Genomic DNA, 4,911 nt, shown 5'->3' with positions numbered 1-4,911 from the left:
GGCCTCGCATGGACCACAGCAACAGCCTCCTTCCTACCAAGGCCCTGCTCCACTGGCCCTCTGCGATCTATTCTTCACACGACCACTAGAGGGAGCCAATTAAAACAAAGATGATCATGCCCCAGGCCAGGAACCTTCAGGGGCTCCCCAGCCCACTCAGAGGACAAGCCAAAGACCCACCATGTCCAGTATGAACCTACCATCTGCCCTCCAGTATTTCTCCCATCTCATCACATCTTTGTTAGTTTGGGAACGTGCTGAGCATGCTCCCACCTCAGCACCCTTGCTGCTCTCTGTGCCTGGAACATTTTTTCTCCAGATAGTGTCATAGCGATTCACCCATCACTGTCAAGACCTTGCTCAAATGCCACCTTCTCAGGGAAGCATTCCCTGCCCACTTTCCCTGAACCACACATACCCTCTCCTAAATTCCTCTCTCCCCCTCTCTGCTTTAGTTCGATCTTGGCACCTTTGCCTTCCCAAACACTTTATACCTGATTATTTGTTTATGGTCTGTCTGTCCTCCCACGAGACCCCCTGGAGCTCAGGGATTTTTGTGTTTTGCTGACTGCAGGATTCCTAGCACCTCGAACACAGCCTGTCATACAATAGGAGCTCAGTAAGTATTTGCTGAGTGAATGAACGTAAAGTTTCATTCATGCACATATGCATTTTTCAAGAGAGAGCGAGAGGGTCCATAGCATTCACCAAAGCCTCAGAAGGGTAGTCTACCACCCAAGGGTCTCCCAACTCCCCCATTTTGGGCCATGTAGATTTACCTTCCAAAGAGGCCGACTTAGTTGGGGCTATAGTTATTTTCCAGAAGAATTAATGAGTTGGGCCCTTGTTTATTCACCCGTCTCCTGTAAAGTGGGTTAGGATGAATCAGTCTCCCTGCCTATCCATTTGACTGTAGTGAGAGGTGGCTCTGACTCCCTCTGTGATACCTCAGTTCATAACCGGTGGCCCCTAGAGCCCGCCTCTTCCCACCACCAAGTAAGTAAGTCCTGCCTTGTAAGTCTCTGTGTCATGCCTTATATCTTTCCCGCTAAAGTGGAAACTTCCCAAGGACAAAGAATCATATTTTCTTTTCTAGGAACAGGCAATAAGAAGATGCATACTTATCTCAAGCAGCCCTGGGTTCAAGTACCAACTCTGCCAACTATTTTTTTAAAAATATATTTTATTGTTTTTTTTACAGAGAGGAAGGAGAGAGATAGTTAGAAACAATGAGGAGAGAGAAACATCGATCAGCTGCCTCCTGCACATCTCCTACTGGGGATGTGCCCACAACCCAGGTACATGCCCTTGACCGGAATCGAACCTGGGACCTTTCAGTCTGCAAGCCAACGCTCTATCCACTAAGCCAAACCGGTTTTGGCATCTGCCAACTATTGGCTGTGTGACCAGAGATGAATTCCTTAACCTCTCTGTTTCCTTCTCTAAAATCTGGTCTAGTAAGAATAAATTCTTCATTATGTTGATGGGGGGATTTGATGAGATAGTGCATGTAAGTGTTTGGTATAGGATGATAATGAGCATGGAGCTTGGTGAAGTGAGGGATTTCAATTAACCACACAACCAATATTTACTGAGTGCCCACTATGTGGCAGGCACTGTGCTAGTGACTGGGGAAGGGGGAATAGGCCAGGTGCTGTCTTATGTGAGTTAGCTTCTTTGTGGGTACAGCAGAATGGCATCAAATGGCCTGCTTCTGACTCTACTTCCTTAGCACTGCTGTGGGTGGCCTGTGCCTGATAGTTCCAGCATCTCTCGGGTCTTCCTCTCTAGAGGCAGAGGAGAACGACAAGGAGTTGTATGGTTCTGAATTGTGAGAAGCCCTGTAAAGGAGAAGCACAGGATGCTGGGGCGGGGGGGCTGGAATAATGGGAAGGCTGCGGATTTGAATCTGAGGGGTTAGAGTTACTGCTCTGTGATTTACTTTGTCAGTGACTTGCTACGGGCACCTGAGGAGCAGCGTCTGGGACCCCACCTTCCACCTCTCCTACACCCCCAGGCAGTTGGAGCTTGTCCTCTAGGAGGGTGCTGTTAAGCTGGAGGTCAGAGGCCCTGCCCTTCTGGGGCCCTGCTGCACACACCCTCTAGTGGTCATAATGCAGCCTGCGCTAGGCTGGACGGGCCCTGGGAATCCAAGGACCTTAGACTGTGACTGCTCTTCCCTCCCTGATACTATCTCCCCTCAGAGGCAGTCTTCCTGTCAGGCTGTCCTAATTGTGGTAACCACCTCCAGCAAGATTCCTATTCTCACGTCACAGAGGAGTGCCCCAAGGCTTCAGCGCTGAGATAGGTTAAGTAGGCTCAGTACTGAACTTAGGCCTGGATGACTCTGGGTTCAGCACTCTTCAGGCTCATCCGGCTGGCACCCCACCCCCCAATACCACATCTCTGGGTGAGCAAGAGCTGAAGCCATACTTGATCCGAGTGACTGCCCAGGGGAGAAGGCTGCTCTCCCAGGAAGGCCAACTGCTTCAGACTCTACCCGACATCCCTCAGGAACCCTGCAATAAGGGATGTCATAGTATCCCAGGGAGCTAAGGGGATGGAGGGGGAAGAGCCACAGTTCAGATTTGCCCCCAGCGGTAGGTGCTGAGCCTCTGTGGAAGCTGATCACCCATCTCCTGCCTGCTGTCCCATTTCCTTTGCTTCTCATTACACACACATACCCTTTCCCCAAACTGTCTGGGTTCAAATTATGCCTCTGCCACTAACTACAAGCTTGGGCAAGTTACTTAATGCCTTTGTGCCTCAGTGTTCTTATCTGAAAACCGGTGGTAACAATTATACTTACCTCCAAAGTTGTGTTGTATGGAGTCGGGGGCCTTTACCCCATAACACTGATTCCGCAGGCCCAATGGACCACATTTTGAAAAATCACTGCCCAAAGGATGTGCTCTGACCTACATACCTCCTTCTAGCTGTTAGGGGTGAACATCCGTACTAGTTTATTATGCCCCTGTTTTAGTATTTTAGCACCCTCAACACTATTTTCATTTCAACAGCAAATTGAAAGGGCAAGTTCCTGTGCCTCAGTTTCCTCATCAGTAAAATAGAGATAATAGTACCTAATCAGGGTTGTTGTGAGAATTAAATGACTAAAATCTTTGTAATGCTTCCAACATCTCCTTGCCCATAGTAATGAGTCTATACAATGAGCTATTATTATTGTAATCAACAGCCAAAACAGCAAATACCGATAGGAAAAATACTTTACGTTACATCGAGTTTCTCCTTGTATTTTAAGATGCATTAATTTCCCTGAGGACAGGAAGTGACTTAAAGGGGCTCCTGGGGTGTGCCCCCCTCCCCATTACCTTGTCTCCGGGGTACTGGTTACACAGGTATTGTGTTCACTTGTGAAAAATTCATCCTGCGGATCACTTGCGATTTGTGTACTTAAAGCGCACTGTCTCCTATAGGATCTATTTGTGTCTGTGAAGAACGCAAGGCAGGCTTCGTCCCCATTTTACAAACAAGAAATTGAGGCCAAGACAACAATTTTGATTTGGCCAAAGCAGTAGGGGATGAGGGTGGGGGAGCCTCTCAGTCCCGTGCTCCATTCGGGAGAGCAACCGCCTCTACCAGGGAGCGCGGTGCGAAAAGTACCTGGCTCCAGGTAAAGCTCGCCAGAAGGCTCTGAGCCCTTCCTGCAAATCACCCTCCTCCCGCAGTTCACAGGCACCGGGTCGGGTGCTCGCACAGACGCATTCTCGCTGGGCCAGCTCGACGCGTGGGCACCCGGAAGGGAAACCCCCAAGCGGGAGCCCCCGAAGGCGACCAGCCCCGGGCCAATGGGAGTAGCGGAATTTCTTTCATTCAGTGGGGCCGGCCTTTTGAGACCAGGCCTTTTTTCCCTCCGCGCGGGACCAATCCGGACTTTACAAGCTTGAACTTTTGCCACCCACGGACGAGCGAGCGCGCCCGAGGAGGTACCCCGCCGCGCCGGCTCCAGGGCCTGGAGCGGCCTTAACCCTTCCCGCGCCGGGCCCGCAGCCGCCACCGCGCCCCCAAGCTCGTCCCTGACCCTGCAGGACCCGGTCCCCGAGGCCGTCCCCATTTCAGTGGTGAAATGTCATGGAGAAAGCACGACCTCTACCCACACCCCTTTCCGCGGTGCAGAGAGGAAACTGGGGAAGCGGGAGGAGGAAGCATCAGCCCTTCGGGGGCCCGGGAGCGCTGGCTCCGAGGGAGGGCTGTGGCGACCAAGAGGAGCTCGGCCGGCGCAGACGCTCCCGCCTCTACCCCACCCTCAGCAACTCCTTACCTCGGGCCCCTGCGTGCGAAGCGTCCCACGGCACCCCGCTTGGCCCGGTACAGCGACCCCTGACTTGGCTCAGGGGGTGTGGAGACCTTGGCCATCACGGAAGATCCCACCACCCCACCAAACCAGCACCCCCTGTTCCTAAGAGACGCAAGCCAATAAGGCTCACACGCACACCCATTTTTATTAGCCTTCCCTGTGATGGAGTTTGCATCAACTCTAACGTGCAGTGTGTGCTTGTAAGTTTGTGCCCCAGCCAGAGATAGGCAAGGCGCCCCGTTTGCGTCCGAGGCGCGGTGGGTTCGTGGAGCCCTCGCGCCACCCGCCCGTGGTTTGTGTAACCGTGTGCCCCGGGAGCCGGCCCCTCGGAGCCGCGGGCCCTGCAAAGGGACGTGTTCTCCTTTAAGAGTTAAGAAACTTGAAACCTTGTTTGCGCAACAATCAGCGCCGCGGAGCCGCCAAAGTGTCTAGACTGGCATATGATGGGAGGCAGCCAATGACTCCGCGGCGCTCCTCCGGGGGCCCTCAGTGTGCGTTTGAGGAGAACAAAAAAGAGAGAGAGAGAGAGCCGAGCGGGGGAGGGAGCGAGGGAGCCGAGCCGAGAGAAAGAGCCGCCGGGCGCCCTCGCTGGG

This window comes from Myotis davidii, unplaced genomic scaffold, assembly GCF_000327345.1.
Source record: "Myotis davidii unplaced genomic scaffold, ASM32734v1 scaffold461, whole genome shotgun sequence".
Taxonomy (NCBI): Eukaryota; Metazoa; Chordata; class Mammalia; order Chiroptera; family Vespertilionidae; genus Myotis; species Myotis davidii.
The sequence above is the reverse complement of the archived record's forward strand: the minus strand, read 5'-3'. Positions refer to the sequence as shown.